Source organism: Sorex fumeus, unplaced genomic scaffold (assembly GCF_029834395.1).
Source record: "Sorex fumeus unplaced genomic scaffold, SorFum_2.1 ptg000264l, whole genome shotgun sequence".
Taxonomy (NCBI): Eukaryota; Metazoa; Chordata; class Mammalia; order Eulipotyphla; family Soricidae; genus Sorex; species Sorex fumeus.
In genome coordinates, this window is record NW_026606321.1 from 3,861,583 (window position 1) to 3,883,493 (window position 21,911).

General features: G+C 42.2%; 1 protein-coding gene across 8 annotated transcripts in view; it reads left to right on the forward strand.

The window, feature by feature from the left end:
- Positions 1-21,911, forward strand: part of CTNND2 (catenin delta 2) — a 958,285-nt gene that overhangs the window by 338,266 nt on the left and 598,108 nt on the right. The window contains exon 1 of one of the 8 annotated variants that reach the window (XM_056109046.1): positions 1,906-2,048. The exons of the other annotated variants lie outside the window; for them this stretch is intronic. The gene's annotated coding sequence lies outside the window, so the exon portion shown is untranslated. Of the gene's footprint in view, positions 1-1,905; positions 2,049-21,911 lie in introns of those variants that run through there. 8 annotated transcript variants of the gene reach the window in all.

Genomic DNA, 21,911 nt, shown 5'->3' on the forward strand with positions numbered 1-21,911 from the left:
AAGGAGTTTTCTTAGAATGGTGATGTTAACCTGACATGTTCCTGATTGTCTTCAATTTTCTCTGTTCTGGTCATGAATGATTGCATTCACAAACACTGTCTGAGTCTCTAAGTAGGACCACGAGATACCTGCCTCTGTGGGAAGACTCAGAAAATGGAGGTAAATTTTGCTCTCTGGACAACAGGACTAGCTTGTTCTAGATGAAACATGACCCTGTAAGTTACAGACTGCGATGGTAGTGATCTTACGGTCATCAGAAAGTCTTAGCGCATGTGCACTGTTGGAATTACATCACCCTCGAACCCATCTTGGAAAAGTGTCTAAAAGATCATTAAGGCCCCCATCAAATCTGAGATCCAGATGCAAGACAAGTGTGGACATAAACATTTATTAAAAGAGAGTGCAGTAGTGTTGGGAGTATATGAAATAAAAATGACATTTTGTTCTGTGAGTATGTATTGTATTTTTAATAATAAACTTGTAGTGTTTAAAAACAATCAAAATTTTAACTCTTTTAATAAGCCATCTTATAACTAATCAAAATTTTAACTCTTTTAATAAGCCATCTTATAGCTAAAATGAAATATAATTCTTTCCCCAAGAAGATGGGAAGTGTTCCTTTCAGCATAATCAAACACCATCCTACAGTGAGAGTTACATATTGATGTAAAATTGAAGAATGTTATTTATTTAGTATGATATTTTATTAATGCTCCAAGCAGTCTAATTGCAGTGCGGTGTTATCTTTATTTAAACACAGAGTTCTGGGGCCTAAGTAATTTTACTACCTGAGCTTTCTTTGCATGTGGCTGATCCAGGTTCGATCCCAGCATCCCATAGGGTCTGATGACTCCCAGCAGGAGTAATACCTAAGCCCAGAGCCAGGAGTAACCCCTGAGTTTCCTGGGTGTGGCCTGAAAGCAAACACTTTATTCTGGTACACTGGGCATAGTGTATGGAATTATGTGCAGGAGAAGCCATTATCAATACTATCATAAACCATAGAAACTCAGTAATAAAATTGGTAATAGAATAAATACCTTGTCCCATGTTGTCATCCATGAAAAAGAAAAGTGGAACTGCTGTCGTTTGGTTTATAATACAATAAGTGTGTTTCAAATACTTGGTGCTATTTATAATTTTGGGAATTGTGGTTAAAAGAGAATCCAGTAAATTGGTCAAAGAAGTTGTTTGGGATGCTGAAAGAGTTGGGATTGGGGTAGAGATCTTCAGCATATGAAAGTTTGCTTTCACTCATCATCTGGATAGATCTTCTTTTCGTCAAACCTTTTGGGGGGGGATTAGGTTCTGCTGGATTTCGTTGTCCTTTTGAACTGTCCTTTCATTTCACAAAATGAAATTAATTTGCATAACGGTGTTTTGTCAAACACTAGTCATTCGAAATAAAAGTAGGCTAGCTTTGACTGGGACCTCTAAACCCTTTGACTCTCCTGCCTTTGAAGTCACCAAGGAAACAAAAGTCTAGATTCAGTGAAGGATAATTTTATGAGGCTGTGCGATTTCTGTTTATTTTCGAATATTGAGGTACAGAGGGCTGGAAAATCCAGATACAAATCGAGGGCAAAGCAATGGAAGAGAAACTAGAATTTGCTAGGCAGGCTAGTGGGAGGGTCCTTTTGTGATGAAATGTTGCATAAATAATGCCAAAGGGGGTCTAAATTCACTGTTACCATGGCGACCTTTGTGCCCGCCCGAACTCTATTCTCTTGGCTCTTAAGAAGGCAACCACTCAGCTCCCAGCATCTCGGCTGCCTTTGCTCTCTCTTCCACCCTTTTCCACTGAAAGCAGAAATTCAACTCTCATCATCAGGCCTCCAGACTTTTTCCGGACTGTTCCTCATTGCTGGATGTGATTTTTGCGCTCCCGGGGTCCTTTTTGGCCTGGGAGCAGGTGGGGAGGAGCAGGTGGGGAGGAAGGCTGGATTCGCCTGTACAGCTCTGGGAGGAGGCGGAAGTCAGCTGCGTCTTGGTGACTCGTGGGCCCTGACTCAGGGTTGGACGTCTCTAAGGATCCCTCATTGTGGAAGGTAAAAGACATCTGAGCAAACGATAAGGAGTTATTTGCTTTGCAGATGGGTGCTTGATGACTGCTGGCTTTAGTCGTGGCTAGACTTAAAGTTTTTCAAGACTGCAAGTTGAGAGTGAGGGGTAGAGAACATGGCTGGATTTTATTTCTGACGTTCTGTTTGTTTCTCAGTCAGTTTATCCCGGGTATTTGTCGTTGGGCTTGTTGAAGTGGAATATCTAATCAAAGAGAAAGTAGTTGGAAGGATCTTTGAGCCCCTCCCGCATCCGGGAGCTGTTCTGACAGCATAGGGTTTGTCTTTTAGTCAAACTTGATGCATTGTTGATTAATTTGAATCGAGTTAGGGTTCTTTTGCAGTCTCAGTTAATTAGGTCACCTTAATTGAGAATTCGGTCATAGTAATTGAATGTTGACTTAGAAATTGTGGTGTTCTTTTTCCATTTTGTAAAAAGTAAAATGCATAACCTTGTCTTGAAGAAATTATTCACAGATGACGAACACAGAAAAAAAATTTTATCAGCCTCACTATGCAGAATAACTAAAAATTCAATGTATTGGACAGCCAACTTGTTACATTGCTTTTTCTTTCTTGCATTGGTGTCTAGTTCTCAGTGCTAGCCTGTTTGTTGAAACAAGAATGTGACAGTTACACATGTCAATCATTCAAAATGGTTTAGGTGTAGACAAGACACATGCTTCCCGTAAGTATAGGTAACCTTTGCCTTACAGGTTGCCTTTTGTCCTGTAGCTCATTGAGAGTCATTGGCCAAAATTTACAGTAACTTCATACAGCTTATCTGTTAAGAAAATATTTGTAATACTTTAGAGATTAGAGAAACAAATAGATTTCAGAAAGCTCTTGATTCTGCAAGTTGGGAATTGCATATTGGTTTGTTATATCTTTCTAAGGTCGCTGTATCTTTTTAGAATTGTGAGCAAACTGCCACAGAAGTCTAGAGTTTTCTCTTAGTGTTTCAAATGAGTAATAATATCTACACCAGGGTTTTTTTCCCTTGATTATTATCATAACAGGATAAAAGTTTTCTATGATTAGTAAAATTTAAATTTGGATGAATGTAATTTGGCTGCTAAGGATAAATCAAGATCACATTAATGTGAATAAATTGTTTTTATCGGAAACAACGTCACATTTAATCGCCGGGCATGGATTTGATTTTGTTCTACCTAAAAGCTATGTCCTCACATACTTTGGGTTTGCTTCTTAATAAATATTTCATTTTGGTTTGTTTAATCAACAATTTTATGTTATATGTCCTCAGGGTAAGAAATCTAGTTTTGAGGAATGAAAGTAAATCTCGGCAACACAGGTTCAGAATAGTGACTTAAGATAAAGTTGACCCTTGAACGTGTTTTTCACACTCTGATAGCTATTTAATGGTGCTGTCTAAATACAACGATAAATACCTATGAAGCTGCACTTTATAATTATAACATCCAGGCACTCACACTCTATAGAACATAAATGTAGTGAGTAAAAGCAACATCGAGCCTCTAAATCATAAGAGACATCATGTGCATGTGATCCACAGAGCTTACAACTCAAAAATGCACATATCATGTTACATATTACCCCCACGTTACCAGTAGAAATATTCTATATGGGAAGGAAATTCAAACATCTTTTTTCAGTCTAGATATTTACATCATGTGACTATAACCAAAGAAATACTAAGTGGATTCCTGAGAATTCTGGAACAGAAGAGTTAAGTAAGGTGTGATTGGAGAAAATGCGTGTTCTGAGGATTTCCAAATGCCAAGTTGTGCCTTTCTTGCTTTCTCACCCACTTTCCTCATGATTTTTATGAACACAGTAAGGAAAATCACACCCATTGTTTAAAGAACCTACTTATCCAGACAATTCCAGATTTGGTTAGTCTCCTCTGATAAGACTGTCACTTTGTCTAATTTTAACAATAATTTTGACCTAAAACTTCTCTCTGGAATAGCATCGGGATGAAGATTTGTGCTTGGGGTTCTCCAGGTAGCAGGTTCTCACGTGAATTCTGATTAGCTCCATTGTCTGGCTCTTGGATGCTTCTTAGCTCTCAGGATCCCTAATATTCAGCAAATCTTCCCTCCCTCCCCCATGCTGGATGTGGCAGGAGCTGCCCTGACAGAAATGGAAAGGGGTATCCCCTGGGGCCCATGGGTTGGGGAAGTGTGCCGAGGAGACAGTGTGACATCCCGCAGCTGTAATTGCTTTAATGAAGGCCTGGTCTAGGGCAGGGAGGCACAGAGGAGCTCACGTGGTGCATTAACTTTTAGATTGGATCCTCCCACCCGAGATGAAGGAAGGATCAAGGATTTCCCCCCAGATAACTGTCAATGAATGACTGTAATGATTGCTTCTTGATAACAGCCAGAGAAATCTTGTGAACATACCATTTGTCCTGTGGTACTGCTCTCTGTGGAGAGAGTCAAAGGCCTGCAGTGAGTGACAGGCCCCATGATCAGCTCCCGTTACCCCCCTCCCCACGACACCCTCCCTTGCTCACCACCCTGGCTCCCCCTTTGTCTGTGACAAGTCATGGCTATTGAATGCATGGTCCGTGGGGGCACGGAGTGAAGGGGATCCTGGGGAACTTGGTGTGTACCTAGCTATAAACTGGCTGTGTCTCTGCTGTTGCAATCCTGCCGTATTTCTCATACGGTCACCTGTCCATAGATGGGAGAAGGTGGTTGCCCATAGCCGAAAACACCTTCCCTCCCCGGAGGGAATTCTGCATTCTGCTGGATATGCAACTACTAGAATGAAAATTCCAGAGAATGAAAACTCCAGAAAGCAGTGGCATGGATTTCTTTTTTTTGTTGTTGTTGTTTCTTTGGTGTTTTATATTATTTATTTATTTTTACATATAGCCATTTTTCCCAACACCTAGATCCATGCCTGGTGTGTTGTTGGAATGAGTCAACACAGAAATGAAAATTTGGTGGCCAGTGCAATAGTTTGATGAGTAGGGAGCTTGCCTTGCATGTGCCCAACTTGGTTTTAATATTCCGGCACCACATATGGTTCCCCAAGCACTGCCAGGAGTGATCCCTGAGTAAATACCCAGGAGTAAACCTTGGGCACCACTGGGGGTGGCCCAAACCCTATGCCCTCTCCCCTGGTAAATAAAAATTTGAATGAGGATAGTTTTCCTGACACTAAATACACACAGTATGTTCTACTTGGTAGTAGTTTTCTTTTAAAGTTAAAAAAGTTAAAAGTTGTGACTTTTGAAGTTGTTACTCTAGTCTAAGTATTAAGGAAAATGGTCAGATAAGAGCAGCGGATGCCTTTGTAGTTTTGCTTGAGGCACTGTCATTTTTAGCGCTGTTCATAGCGGTTACTGGTAGACACTGTTCAAGCCCCACATCCCACCAGTACCCCTCCACCACTGACAGACCCTGGCCCTTCTCTCTCCCAAAGTGTTGAGCTCAATTCCACAGGCTGGTTCTCAGGTTCTGTTGCTATTGGATATTTGCTATTCCCTTATGATGTTTCTGTATAGCCCACATATGAGAGTGATCATTCTGTCCTTCTCCTGACTGAATTCACACAACCTGGTATTCTCTAGGTCCATCCACGTAGTGGCAAATCACATGATTTCATCTTTCATCATAGGGGCCTCTTCATTGCTTGTTTCCTGACACTCTTAGATAAGTCCCTGAAGCTCAGCTGAATAGGAGGCGAGCCTCTCCATTCTTTATGGCCTGCTCTGTGGCATGTGACCAGTCAGGAGAGAGTCTCCCCACTCCAGCCTCCCTGGGCTGTACGGTTCTGGTTCCTGTAGCCTTCTGTTGCTCGCACCATTCAACTAGTGACTCACTAACACCTCAGATTTCTCTAAACTTCTGTGACTTACCTACATGTTCTCCAGAATGTTTTCTTTATAAAGAGCACACAAAGTAGGTAGGATTTATTAATCCTGGTTTGTTTTGTTTTGTTTTGTTTTGATGTCATGCCCATCTGTGATCAGTGCTTGCTCCTGACTCTGTACTCAGGAATCACACCTGCAGGGGTGATCAGCCTCACCATATATGGTCCTGTGTGTCAAACCCAGATCAGCCATGTATAAGGAAAGTGCCCAGCCCACTATGCTGTCTCTCCAGCCCTGTGTATTATTTTTATAATGAATAAATTTAGACCGCAGCTGGTGGTTTTAAGGGACTACACCCAGGTCTGTGCTCTGAGGCCATTCTTGACTGTATTTGGGGGAATCTTTTTTTTTTTTGACTTTTTGGGTCATGCCCAGTGATGCTTAGGGGTTACTCCTGGCTCTGCACTCAGGAATTACTCCTGGCGATGCTTGGGGGACCATATGGGATGCCAGGGATCGAACCTGGGTCGGCTACGTACAAGGCAAACACCTTACCCCGCTGTACTATCTGTCCAGTTCCACACGGGGAATATCCTAGTCACAGATTAAACCCAGGTGTTCAACCTTCAAGCTCACATTCCAGACCACGGAGCTATCTCTCTGATCCCTCTATTCATTTTCAGTGTCCACCGAGAAGTAGGATTCAGTGTTCTATGTAGCTTATGTGATCTCATGTGTTTGTAGTTCAATGAAAGTTCTACTTTAACAAAGAAGAAAGGACAAAATACCTGCTCAGGGACCCAAGCGATAGCAGTCTTGTGTAGTTGGGCTGTGTCTGATGCAGGCTCCTCAGGAAGCACAGCAGTTGGGCCATTGATGTCCTCCATGTATCAACTCACCCACTTCTATCTCATCAACTCCCTCCTACATGTGACGAATGCAAGTGTAATTAAAACTCAGTGTATGTGGCTATAAAAATAAACTCCAGGGCTAGAGAGTGCACTGTGGGCTGAGGCCATGCTTTGCATGGTGGTGCTCTGGCTTCAATTTCTGACATCCCGTGGTCCGAAACACCTCAGAGTGTGACCCTGAGACAGAGCTGTGTCTGATAGGCCTCTTTGGAGCACCACCCCTTATGCCCTCTAATAGAACAGAAATGAAGAAGAATTCCTCTAGAAGTTCTCAAACTTTCTAATTGCTCTGGTAGGACTAATGACAGTGATATATTAATACTTTTCAGGAAAAGGCGCACTACTTCCTCGGGGAAGGAAAGTGTAGTTTAGTACATGACTTCCACTAGTACTAGCTTTCTTTGTTTTTTTCCAATAAAAAGATTAAAAACTTTAGGGAATGGAGAGATAGTACAGTGACTAGGTAAGGCAGTTGTCTTCATGTGCTCAGCCCTGGTTTGGAACCCAGAATATTGAGCACAGCCAGCTGAAGGACCCAATCAAACAGAAAGATAACAGTAATTTTAATTCTTGGTTAGCTGCGTGATTGTTGCATTTCAAAGGTGGTTCTGCCTTTCTGCCTCCTTCCAACCCCCACTGTATGTGTGGGACATGGGACATGGGCTGTGGGTGCCCCCCCCCCACCAGCTTGGCAGTGCCAGCCCTGTGGTCCACCCAGCCTCTGAGTCACTTTCACAAATGTCACAAACGACTGGCCTGAATTCTCACAACCACAGTCCATTTCAAGCTCTCATGCGCTTCTGAATCCATTTCTGGTCATTTTCATCAGCATTAATTGAGTTTCTGGGAGAGGTATTATATTCAGCGTTGAGCTGCTGAATATAATTTAGTTGTGCTATGGAAGTAGGATGGAACTGTGCCCCGTTATCTGGATAACTGATGCGGTGATTAGGAGCCGTCGGATTGGAGGGGAGCAGGCGAGACAGAGAAATTCAGCCTTGGCTGCGGGGCGGTGCGTGTGTCACCCTGGTCCTGAGTGCCGTGGGTGCTGCTCCTGGTGTTCCTGGCTGTTTGCAGGAAGCTCCCTCTGCAGCTCAGTCATGCTGGTAGTTTGCCTTGGTTTTGCAACCCTGGCCTATTCTGTGGTCTATATGGTAAAGCTTCTGCATTTCCCCCACTAGGGGCTTATTCAGTGCCTGGGTATATGGAATTCAACAGAAACTGTGCATTTCCTGTTGGAAAAAAATATGCACTCATTGCCCCCTCCCCTTACTTCCTGATATCTCTGAATGGTGTCTGGTTGAGTTTCCTGAACACAGGCTGTGCCAGTTGGTTTCTGTTCTCTCACTGAGTGCTTCACCAGGACTCTCAAACCAGATAGCACGCCTGCATGAAGGAGTACACCACACTGAGCAGTGTTCTGATATACTCTGTATGCTATATACACCGTCATACAAGGCATATGCCATGTGACAGCCATCCTTCCTCCTCAGTCATGAAGGCCAAGCTCATGAGTAACTTAATCAAGGCCTTGAACCCCGGTTTCTTGACCCCGGTGGCTTGCTAGGTTCTTTCAGGTGACAAAAGGTGGCAGCAGTGACCAGCCGGCAAAGCTGCCTGTGCCCTGGCCCTGAGCGGGCAGAGGCAGGGACCCTTGCCAAGCCCCCGGGTCAGGCTGCATTCTTTCCAAGGACTGTGCTCTGCCCGGTTCGGGGAGACCTTAGTTTTTGTCTTGTGTTAGCTGTCCCACGCCCTCAGCCATACCCCGCCTGCTTTATTTCCTGTTTAGATTTTTGCTTTTCATTTTAGTTTATTACTATTGTCATTGCTCTTCTCCTCCAGCCAGGTGCCCCAGACGCTGTTTTTCTGCCGTTGGCCTTTTCACTCACAGATCAGCAGTGTGTTCGGTTGGGCAGCGGGATTCTCTGGCCGCCCGCGGGAGTCAGCGGGGCAGCTCTAACACACAACCCAGAGACTTGGGGTGTGCTGCTGCCTTTCTAGGGGGTTCCCTAGAAGGAAGGGACCTGAGCACTGGGGCAGGCTGGGATGGAGCAGAGGGGCAAGGCCAGTAGGACCCGAGGGTGCTCTGCTGAGAAGTGGAGGCAGTGGAGTTATGTGCGCTTGTGTGCAGGCACATTTAGTCATTCAGTGCTTGGATATCTGTGTGTGTATGTGTGCGCGCGCGTGCGCGTGTGTGTGTGTGTGTGTGTGTGTGTGTGCATCTATGTGCGGGCACATTTAGTCATTCGGTGCCTGGATATCTGTCTGTGTGTGTGTGTGTGGGGGGGGACATTTAATCATTCAGTGTCTGGATATCTGTGTGTGTGTGTATGCTTGTGTGTGCAGGTGCATTTAGTCATTCCGTGCCTGGATATCTCTGTGTGTGTGGTATGTGGGGGTTTCAGTGCCAGAAAGGGGGATGCTGCACCCATTCCTGGGCTCTGATCCTATGAGCTGCCCCCTGCCCTCCCCAGCCTCGTCTTTAGTCCACTTCTTTCCTCATCGCTTCCATCCCAGCCGTTGTGCTGCGGTGTGAACTTGCCGCTTAGAATACCATTCTCATGCTAGTCAATGATCTGCAGATGCTAATTATTTCCACAGCATCTCACAAGGAACTTCCCATTGGTGTCCTGGAATTATTTTTTGAGTCCTCTTTTCTGGACTTTCTAGAAGCTGCTTGCCATCTCTGCTTTCAAAGCTGGAGATGACAACCGCTCGGGTCCCATCCCAGAGCTGCTCTGCTCATGGGAACCAGAGGATAATTCCATGCCCCACCCTCCCTCGGCCTCCTCTCCATGAGTGCTTGACATGGAGCATTGGAGTGAGCCCTGCAACCAGTTACTGAGCATTACCGCGTCAACTCCCCCTTCCCTCCCCCAGGAAGCACAACTTAGCATCCCAGTTCACACGCAGCATGAGTGTTGGCGGGAAATGTGGAGAACATGAAAGTTTTCACTGAAGACCAAGTTATTCTGCAGTTAAGCAGGGAGGCACAAGCCTCCGGGAGGGACAGTGTCAATATGGGCCTGGCAGGCAGAGGCTCATCTTCCTGCTCTGTGTATGGTCTCCCAGAACAGGTCTGTGTGCGTGTAGCTTTCTCTGTCCATGGGAGAGAGGCTGTATGGCCACACCAGCCTGCTCAGGGTGAGGCCTGTGGGAAGAGGTGGGCCCTGTGTGGAGTTAGGGGCTGAACCCTGGGCAGCCCACACCAGCTCCAAGCTTACCTGCTGACCCTCTCCTGCCCTGATACTATTGTATTTTCAGGAATGTGATCCTGATCATATAGCAACATTGTAGGTCTGCCATTCTTGCAGGCGGAATTGTACAGTGAGTAAAAGGCAGCCAGTGGGAACCAGTACCATATCAGGGCACTCACTGTCTCAGCTCTTCTTAATGTGCTCGCCAAGAAAGCCGCAAGCCACTGCAGGGCTGTGGGACCGGGAGGAAGGGAACTGTCACCCTCCCAGACCCCCTTTTCCTTTCCTTTGTCTTCTGTCATTGGCCTGGGGTCTGTGTGTTGGCTTCCTTTGGGGGGTCACATGCTTTGTGAAGGTCAGCAGAGAGCCATTGGGTCCACCTTCGGTATCAGCTTCATATCATTTCCTTTTCTCTGGTTTGTCCTCAAAGGACGAGGAAACGTCTCAGACTAGCTGCTTAATCCCTCTGTACCTCCATTTCTGTACCTGCAAAATTAAAGGCTTCGGTCCCTGATCCTGTCCAAATGAGCAGGATTTGAGCATCTCTCCTGCACGGGTTCTCTGTGCCGGCTCTGCCTTCCCTGCCACCATTTAGCTGTAAGCAGAGACTGACGAGGACGGGAAGGGTTTCGCTGACTCACCTGGCCTATAGGAGTCCCATCCAGGTTGGCTACTGTCTGTCCATCACCCCGCCTTCCAAGCAGTCTCAGTCATTGTGTGCAAGCTTACAGGCACGTGAGGAGATGTCTGGTGGGGTTAATCTTGTGTCTTAGAAAACAGCTTTCAAAATTTCATTTTTAATAGAGGACAAGAATTGCTGAAATGCGAGTTTGAATCTTCGATTCTCTCAGCCAGGGCTTCTCCGTGTGGCAAAGCAACATTGAGCTGAGGAAAGGGCAATCCGGGCTGAGCGTCCACCCACCCCGGAACACCCTCTTCTTTATTTAGTCAGACCCGAGAATCACTGGTGAACACAGTCATTTGTGAGTGGATGTTCATCTTTGCAAATGAGCATGCGTCAGCCATTCTGCAGGACCTGGGGCATGGAACAATGCGAACATCACACTGTACCCCGTCTAAGAACTGGAGACTAGCTCAAGACTCAGAGTGACCTTTGAATCAGAGGACACGTGTTAGAGAAGGGTTTATATATGCTTTAGTTCAGTTCATTGCCAACATGAGAAAGACTTTCTATTCAAAGCCATAATCAAAGAATTGGGCCATAGTGGGGCCAGATAGATAGTACAGAGGTTAGAACATTTACCTTCCTGTGGCCAACCTGGATTCCATCGCCAGCCCTGCCAGGAGTGATCCCTGAGCTCCAAGCCAGGAATAAGCCCTGATCACTTCAGAGTGTGGTCCCCAGACAAACAAACAAACAACAGAATCAACAAAAAGAATAGAGCCAATGTCTTTAAATTGGGTTTCTAGAATTTGAAAATTCTAGAAGACTTAAGCAAACATGCACATGTTTGATAAAGAATTAGGTGTCAGGAATATCATGTGCTAAGAAATAGAACAGAATTTCAATTTTTTTTCTATTTTTTGTTTTCTTCTTGGGTCACACCCAGTGATGCTCAAGGGTTACTCCTGGCCCTGCACTCAGGAATTACTCCTGGTGGTGTTCAGAGGACCATATGGTATGCCAGGGATTGAACGCGGATCAGCTACATGCAAGGCAGATGCCCTACCTGCTGTACTATAGTTCCGGCCCCAGAATTTCAAAAATTTGAGATCCACGTCCCATCTCACCCTGTAGGTCCCAAGTATCAGAGGGGGAAGTACATCAGAAACGGAAGTCTGTTTGGCAGCAGTTTAGGGAAAAAAATTGCTGGAACTTGACAGAGATTCCAATTTCCTAGAAGGTAGCTCTGACAAAGTGAGGAAGATTGTATTAATGGAAGGTCAAGACAAGTAGTTCTTAAGAAACAGAGATTTTTCGGATTACCTTTGGGTATGGGTGAAATGATGGCTGTTATAAATGAAGTGGCAGGGAATTAACAAAGGAAAGTGTGTAGGGCTGTGATCAGAACACACAGATGCTGACAACCTGAACGAGGTTGTAGAACTGCCCCAGCTTAAAGGCCAAAAAAAAAAAAAAAGGGATTCCTGGCTTTCAAAGCCCAAGTGATCTCTTCTATCAGTGAGTCTTTGGAGCATTTTGTTCATTTTTTATTGGTTCTTTGGTCTTTACTTTGGGGGCCACACCTGGCAATGCTCAGGGCTTCTTCTTGTCTCTTTGCTCAGGGATCACTCATGGTGGGGGCTGAGGGAACACCTGGGATGCTGGGGATCAAACCCAGGCATCTTGCCTGCTGTATTATTACTCCAGCAATATGGAATAGAGGTGACTGCTAGATACAGCTAGTACAGACATCCAAATCAAAACCATCCATTAATACTGTATGACTGAAATCTAATCATGATTGGCTTTGTAATGCTGTAATTTCTTAAAAAAAATTACAACAATTAAAAAAATCATAAACAAAACCAAACCATTCATTAGATTTTTATAAGGAATTTTAGAATTTAGACCCTCAGTACTGTATCTCTTGGCCAATGGGTGTGTCCCTAAGCCCTGTTGTCTCTGCCTGATATCTTTCTGGATTGATTAGAACCATGTGTGTAGCCTGGACATGAACATCTAGAAAATGTATTGCTACTCATGCAGTTCATTTTTCTGCAAGCTCAGGTTTCTAAGGGTAGGAGGAGAGATGTGAGTTTTGAAAGTGTTGCCCAAGTGATCTTAGACACCCACTGTTTACGGTGGAATGAGAGTGAAGATGCTTCATCTTCACTTCTGTAGTACACCTGAATGGATATTAATATTTATTTTCCTACACAGACAACCTGTTCCTCTTACTTCATCTGTAAAACAAGCAGTAATTATTGGAGTAGTGATAGCCTACCTACCACTATTTCCTGAATAGCTAGAGGATTTCACACCACTAAGGGGAGAACATATGGGCATTGCTTTTCTAGAGTAAAATTTTCTTTGCTTGTTAAAGTCGATCAGTTCCCCAGGCCCAGTTGAGTTGGATATTATTTAAGTTATTTGGCCTAACTAAATACAAGCTCTGCAATAATTATTAGATGTGCACATCTTGTTGACTATTTAATTTCTGACCAGGCTATTGCTCTCCGCCCTCAAATAGCGAGGGAACATTGTGGGGAGAAAATTGACCTAATATGCAGGCAAGCAGCAGCTGCCAAGCTAGCGGGCAGCTTGCTGCCCAGGTCCGCAGCCAGGAAGCTGATGTTGATCCACTCTCTCCTCTATCAGGTAACGCTGCAGTTGGTGGAAATTATAGTCCCTGGTTCCAGGGGACATGAGGATAATTTGGCTGTTCCTAAAAAGGCATAAACAAAATATTGGCTAAGCACAGACAGATGTTAAGGTTATACTCTGTACATGAATTCATGTACTTGAATTCACTTTAATGGAGTCGAGCTTATGGTGTAAGATCTTGCAACTCATTATAACTAAGTTGTTATGTGCTGCTAATTTGCTCGAAGCTGCTGCGTCATGAGCTAGCCCAACTGCCTTGATGGGTCTCCTGGTAGTTAATATGGATTAAATGTGAATCTTTTATTTTTTCCCCTGTGGTCTCACATAATGATATTAGCTTGTCTGCAGTGTGACAAATTCAGTGTACCAGGAGCATCTGGTACACTATTCTTTATGGCTGAAAATAAGCCTGCAAACTTGATCATGCACATTCATTAAGACACTTCCCAGTGTTGGGGAAATGTGGCAGGATGACAACTAGGGAAGGATTTTATTGGTCACAGTTCATTTTGCTCTGATGTATATCAACTCTTTCAATGGGAGTGCCATTTGTCAACACTCTAATCCTACAGGTTTTGTTTGGTTATCAGGATTAAATATGGATATGTTGAACTGTCCTTAATTCAAGCCTAGCAGATGAATTTCAAAAACGGGGAAAATATAAAAAGGCAAAGAAACTAAAGTCTTCCCTGTTTAAATCCATTCTTTTGAAGTAGATCTGAGAATAGATCAAACTGAAAGGTTCATGAAGCTACATTAATCAGGAATATCTTTAATGAAATGCATAGCATTGTGGAAATAAAAAGTTGAACCAGATCTGGTTGTCCCATTTGGATTTGAACAATGTTGTATGTTCATATTAAGAATATGTTAACTATCTACAGTGTGGGGAAATCTGTGTCACAGTTGAAAAGTTGGTGTGTGTCTGCACAGTATGTACCATGTCAAGAACAAGAAATGCCCTTGGCCACATTGTCTCCGTACTGTTGCCAACCCAATGAGTGGGTGAACTGAAATTTTCTCTTCACCTTCTAATGCCCAGTTTCCCTTCTTTCTAGGAATGAATTTAATTTCATATCTCAGATACTTACCGGACCTTTTGAAGGTGGAATGAAAAGCAATGATACAGTGATGTGCAAATAGCAAATCCATTACACTATGATATGAGGCCACAATATTAATAAGCTTGTTCTGTCTGCTGCTGCCTGCCCCGTAGACACCTCAAAAGCAGTTGGTGTGACAATGACAGTGAAAACCCACTCTGGAGGCAATGAGGAATAGGAGCTAGGAAAGTTACAGGAAAAATTGTAAAAAAAATAATAATTGAAATGAAGCTGGGGCCAGAGTGATAGCATAATCGGTAGGATGTTTGCCTTGCATGCAGCTGACCTGGGTTCAATACTTGGTATTCCCCATTACCCCCTCACCCCCTCCAGAACTTATCCCTGAGCACAGAGCCAGCAGTAAGTCCTGAGCAATGCCTGGTATGCTTCCCCATCAAAAAAATAAAACCCTTAAAATTATATATATATATGAAGAAAGCTGATTTCATTGGTTGTAGGAGCCAATAGCTTGTGTTGTCTCCAACCCCAAACAATGAGTTCCTATGTGCAGCTAATTACAAGAAGACTGTGGATGTGGTGGACATTCAACAACAGACATGCCAATGTCCTTGCAGTGCAGTGTCCTTTAAAGGGGCTGAAAGACTCACTTGGACATATAAGAGCTTCAGTTATCAAAAAAAGGATTTTGGCTTAATAAAACTTAAATGAGTGCCCCAACATTTACAACAAGATTCCTTTATAGTGTATGGATATGACACAAGGAGGCAAATCAGGATTAGTGTTGAATATTAACTTTTATTATGTCAAAATTTCCTATGAAATCTACCCATCATTCAGTAAATCCTACAATGTACTAAACTCTGTTACTTCCTCACATAGAAATATATGTTCCAAAGTGTCTTATGCCTTAACTCACATGATTTTCACCACCACCTGTCTCATATGCCACCTTCTACCTCTGACTTGGATTTCGAGTTTTTTTTCCTTCTTCCTAAGCCCTCTATCTTCCTTAAATAACTGTCATCTCTGAAATTCATTCATGTCTCTCATCTCATTTTGGCATTTTGCTTTATAGTTTAATTAATGGTGTTCTGAATTCAATCCTTCTCCTTTATTTAAGACCACCAACATCCTATAAGTTAGATTTCTCTGCAAAACTAAACCAACAGGAAATTTAGTTAGCTATTGAGAAAGAAAAATTATTGATCCAGATAAAGATAAATTGTGAGGCACCCCATAATCTGCAGTCTGTGACCAGAGTTCCAGATAAGCTGCTGATATAGTTCCAGTTGGAAAAGACCTTGAGAACCAGGTGCACTAATGATGTATGTCCCCATTCAAATTTGGAGGTTTTCAGTGTCGGGAGTGCCACATTCTGATCCATACTCAGAACAGATTCTCTCTCACCTCTTTCTTATACTCAGGCTCTCAACTGGGGAGAAGCAATCTGACTCTGGTGAGGGTGTTCTTTTTACTCAGTCTAAGGATTTGGAGTACAGATTTCTCCAGAAATACCTTCACAGGTACACCCAGCTACCTGAGTATCAGTTACTCCTTCAGTCGCTATACCATTGTAGCCATCACAGAATCCATATTAGTACTGATATGGTACGAGTCTCTCCTATTTATGCTGTCCTTCATCAGTGAGCAATGCTACCTACGTAAATAGTCTGGGGTTCTACTAATATTTTTCATTCCACAAAATGTTTAGGTACCCCTATTGTGGCAGGTAATAAAAAGTTGAATGAAAAAGTGTCAGCTTTGCTTTGGAACAAACTGTAATCAGAGCAGCATCTTCAAAAGTAATTAAAAATTGTGGTTGCCAGCAAAGAAGCATGGATGGTTCAATCCTCCATCTCTGATTGCTGTTATTTGAGAAGGTGATGCATCTGCATTTTATTTACATTGGGGGGGGGGTCTGGCACAGGGGCCTGTTGTAGCATCAATATCATCTTGATTTTAGTCTTCAAATGAGAGAACCCTATGGTTTTTTGTGGACACTGAATAGACTGGAGGCATCTTCAAGTCCTGAAATAATGAGATTATCAGTTTACAAATGTCTCCAGTAAAACTGTTTAGAGAATTTTATAATTTTTTTTCAGCACCGATGTTTGCAACACTAAATATGATTCAGGTATATAGCTTAACACCTAAACCAAAGTATCTACGCCAGTGTCCTCTACCTAGGTCTGGTTACCATCTGGTTACCACCCTCCGATTAACCCTCTATGTGTTCCACTTTCTTTCTCCTTGGTGAGCACTATAATGTTGTCAGAACCCAAGAATTGCTGTGTTTATTTGTTTTGTTTACTCATTTTCACATTTGAGTGAAATACTGTGATATTTCTCTGACTTACTGCAGTTAGCATAATTTTCCCCACGGTCCACACCCATGATCAAAAATAACAAAATTTCACCTTTTTAATAGCTGAGAGTATTAATAGCTGGGAAAGTACTTAATAGCTAAGCATTCTGTTATGTTTGTATTGTGTTGTGTTTGTATACCAGATCTTCTCTATTCTTATAGTCACAATACACAGGGTGCTTTCTTATTTTGCAATTATGAATAGTGCTGTAGTAAACATAGGAATAAATTTTTCTTTTTGAGTTACCGTTGTTATGTTCTTTGAATAAATACCTAGAAGGAGATGATTCTGATTTTTATACTTAATAAAAGTTTATTCTTAATTTTTAAGGAGACTATTGGTTTCTATAGAAGCCGGAGCAATTTCCATTCCAGAGTTGTGCTTTTTCTTTTTTTTTGTTGTCAATTTGTTGGTTTTGGGGCCACACCTGGCAATTGCTCAAGGCTTACTCCTGACTCTGTGTTCAGGGATCACCCTTGGCAGGGATCAGGGACACATCTGGAGTACCAGGGACCGAATCCATTCTACATCTTCACCGACATTTATAATTTCCTATGCTTTTTAATTATAATTACCCTAATGGCTTTGATTTGCATTTTCCTAATGAACAGCAATGAGGCACATCTTCTCAGGTGCCTGTTGGTCACTGTATGTCTTTAGTGAAATTCCTATTTAGATCATCTGCCTGATTTTAATAGGGCTGCTTATTGCTGTTGTTGTTGCATTATGAGTTTCTTACATATGTCAAATATTAGCCCCTTGTCTGAAACCTGGTTTGCAAATATCTTCTCTCATTCCATAGGCTGTCTTTCATTTTAGCAACTTTTTTGCTAGATCCTATAGAACTTTTATATTTTATTATTACAGTTTTAGTAATAATATTTTATGGTTATAGTGTGTTAATGTCTATGATTTTAATGTATACCCTTAGCGCACCTCATCAGTCCTAAAATTCCTAGTATTGGGGAGATAGTTAAACATGGGAAAATTTATTATTCTGCCAATGCAGATGATACAAAAGTACCTGTGAATGTCAAGCTTGCATTGATTCTTTGTTTAGTGATGGGAATTGAACCCAGGGCCATGTACACATGAGCCATTTGCTCTCTACTACTGTTAGATCATTAGTACTTTGCTGCTGTTATTTTTGCCTTTGAGCCAAACTTAGCAGTGCTCAAAGACTACTCCTGGCTCTGCGCTTGGTAAAGATCCCTCCAGAGGCCTGGGTGGTCATGCATGGCAAAGAGATTAGAATCAAGGCTGGCACCTTATCTCTAATACTGTCATGTAGGCCCAAGTTTTGTTTATTTGTGATGGATTTCAGTTTTGCTTGATAATATAACTTGATGATTTCCCAAAGTAAAGAAGTATATCTTCTCACTCTAAAAGTATTATATCCTCTATTTCTTATTAGTCAAGTAAAGAAAAATTTTCTTTGGGGGCTAAAGCAACCGTACAACAGGTAATATTGTCCTTGCACGTGGTCAGCCTGGGTTTGATCCTTGGTACCCCAAGCTCACCATGAGTATTTTCTGAATACATAGCCAGGAATAATTTCTGAGCACCACCAGGTGTGGCCCCAGAACAAAAACAAACAAAAAAGGAAGAATTTCTTTGAGCACGAAAGTCATTAGTGCATGAATTAATTTTTTAATTATCATAGAATTTTAGCCAAATCCAGAAATATAGTAAGAATATTTTATTAATTGTTTTAGGTTGTGTCCAGTATTTCAAATTTAATACTACTACCTTATATAGGTCCTGTGGTAAGGAATCTTTAATGTTAGAAAGTGTTGACACAATAAATATTTTTTTTTTTATGTAGAGAAATGTTTTATTTTTTCCCTCAGTTTTCAAGTTTTACTTCACAAGTACTCTATTGTCTCAGGAAAAATAAACTGTACTCCATTCCAAAGCTTAAAACAATATTTAAAAATCAGGCATCTTAAAAATTAATATTAGAAATCAATATTAGCCCTAAAAAGTTTCCAAGAATTTGTATGTATGAATTGGGATAATGTAATTTTTTTATTTATTTATTTTTCTTTTTTTATTAGTGAAACACCATGAGGTACAGTTATAGGCTTACAAATTTTGTGCTTGGGTTTCAGTTATACAATGATCAAGTGCCCATCCCTCCACCAGTGCCCGTCATCCATCCCCACGGGTCCCAGCATCCCCCCGCTCCCAACCCTCATCTCCCCCCCCCCCCCGTCCCATCCTGCCTCTGTGGCAGGGTATTCCCCCTTGTTCTCTCTCTCTTCTTTTGGGTACTGTGTTTTGCAAGAGAGGCTTTGAGTGGCAATCATGTTTGGTCTATCGACTACTTTTAGCATGCTTCTCCCACCCTGGGAGGGTCCTCACAACACCCTTCATTTGGTACTCTCTTCTCTATCTTAGCTTCCTTTTCACCTAGAGCGTGTGGCTGGCCTTCCATTCATGGAGCAAAATTCCTGGTACTAATCTCAGCCATTCCTGGGTGTTAATCTCCCTTTTTGTTGCTTTATGTTCCCCAGATGAATGCACAATAAATATTTTAATGTTAAAAAAAGTTGTAAATAAGTTGTAAAAAGGTTGTAGTAAAGGTTGTAGAACCTTTACAACAAAGGTTGTAAAAGGTTGTAATAAAAAGTTGTAAATAATTCTTTGGAAATAAGTTATCACCAAAAATTTCTAGAGATAGAGAAGGCTTGCTCATTCAAGCACATATTCTTCCTTGAACAAGTATCTCTCTTGTTCTGTCTTTTTTTCCCTCTGGAGAAGCCCCTGTTCTCTCCTGAGCACATTCCTCTTTTTCTCTCTGCCTCCCCATCTTTTTAAGTAAATTTTGTTCGAAAGAAACTATTTTGCTTCATTAAAAAAATAGTTGAATAGTTGGCTAGCAGGTGCTCATTTTTAAAAGTTAACATTTGGTCACATTCTGACGATGAGATCCAAAAATGTTAACTGAGGCGTATGTTCCACTTAGAATAATGAGGTTTGGTTTCCATGCATGATGGTTTACCCAGAATCATCATGGTGTCAATGCAGATAATGGACGTGTTAGGAAAGTAGGCCCGCTGGTCGTTAGAGGTCTGTTTTCTCTTTGGAAAGAGAGAGGAGTCTGGAATAATACACAGGCTTGGGGATTAGTCATCATGTCTGAGTAATGATGCCATTTACTCTGCTAGGAAAACAAACAGGGAAAGGAGATTTGCGGGTTAGAGACTGGGATTTCAGTCTGAAAGGGAAACCTCTGGTTGTTCAGAAAGGATTGCCGTGAACCTGAATATATGCTGAAAAATGATTGTTGAAGTTGCAGGCTTGCGTAAGATTACTCAGATAATTAAGATTCATCAGCAAAAAAAAATAATCTTGAAGTGGGTATTAATTCAATATAGAAAAGACTCTCCAGTGGGAACTGAAGGGGTTATCCAGAGGGTTGGAAGCAAAGGAAGAGAAACGAAGGAGAAAGCTGGGCACCAGGGCAGGTCAGTTTCTGGGGATGAGAGCATGGGTCATGATGCCACTCACAGGAATATTTTGGCTATTTAAATGTTAACAAGAAACATTGAGTGAAAACAGATAAACATTGAACTTTTTCTCTCAAGTATTTCTGTCCTGACTAGATTGTACCAGCAATTTACTTCTGTAATTCAAAGCAGTTATAAAAAAAACATGAAGGAAAGGGGAAAAGGGAGGAAGAGAGAGAGAGAGAGAGAGAGAGAGAGAGAGAGAGGGAATAAAAGCTGGAGAGAAAGCCAGAATGCACTAGCTATCATGGAAAAATTCCTAGACATTTTGCATTGGCATCTCATGTCCCCTTGTTCTGCGCATACACACTGTGGACACTTTCTTATATTCATCCAAACAGGGTTTGTCAGAGTCTTGTTCTAAGCCACCCCTCCATCTAAGAACCATTCATCATTTACCGGGACTTTTCTGCTCAGTAAAAAGTCGATTTGATGTCCTGATCTCTGTCCTCAGGTCATGTATGTTCTAGAATTACAAGCCAGGCATGGAATTCAGTGAATGCTATACAGCACTCTTGATACCAGGAGTCTGGGGCGCCATGCTCTCAGTGTGAAGTGAGGGGAAGCTCAGGAGTGCTCTGTTATATGCAGTAGAAGGTCCTGGAATGTGGCATTGTTGAAGCTTCTCACCATCTTGGGAAGTAGAGCCATGTTCTCCAGACATGCGGAGCAGTAAAGGAGAGAAAGGGAGCATGTATTTGCAACAGTGGGTATGGTGTATTCACAGGCACTGTTCCTTTGAGGGAATGCAAGTCACACTTTGTAACTGAGTTCTAGAAGCTTCTCTCTTACTTTTAACTATTGGAAGACTCCTTTCTCTACTACATGGAAAACATGATAATGGATGCTGAAGCATGACGCCTTCCAGGCTTTGGGCCTCATTGGATGGATTACATAGTCCAACCGTGGCCCTCTTAATAGATAAGGACCATTAATGGAAGTCAGTATTTTGGTTGTAGTGTAAAGTTGACCAGTATAGTGATGATCAAAATTCTGTGGATGATTTAGGACCATTAACATAAGTACATTTAGGTTATAGTAAAAAGTTGATTCATGCAATGATTATAATTCTTTATATGACTGGACATAGTATAGTATTTTATTCCTAGTAGCACCATAGCACTGTCCTCCCATTGTTCATCGATTTGCTCAAGCGGGCACCAGTAACGTCTCCATTGTGAGACTTGTTGTTACTGTTTTTGGCATATAAAATATGCCACGGGGAGCTTGCCAGTCTCTGCTGTGAGGGCAGGATGCTCTCAATAGCTTGCCGGGCTCTCTGAGAGGGATGGAGGAATCGAACCCGGGTTGGGTGCGTGCAAGGCAAATGCACTACCTGCTGTGTTATCGCTCCAGCCCTTATTGGTAAAAAGGTCTTCAAAGTCAAAAGGTCTTTATCCTCAACAGACTATTCATTGTCCTCACCTAAGCCATAGGTTCTATCTGAAACAAAGTAGAATCTTTAAATCTGAATCACTGAGGACCTATCCTAAGGGATATTCAAAGTAATGAGAGGCAAGAAAGGTGGCCTGAGGGAAACTTGGACCACACTAATAAAAGTGTAATACCCATGGATTTCAGAGCTATATAACAAAATTAAACACCTTTAAGGAGGGAGGAGAAGAAGGAAAAAAAACTGTCAATAAAATAAAAATTAAAAAAATATAAAATATGCAAAAAACCTCAGTAATTAACATAAAA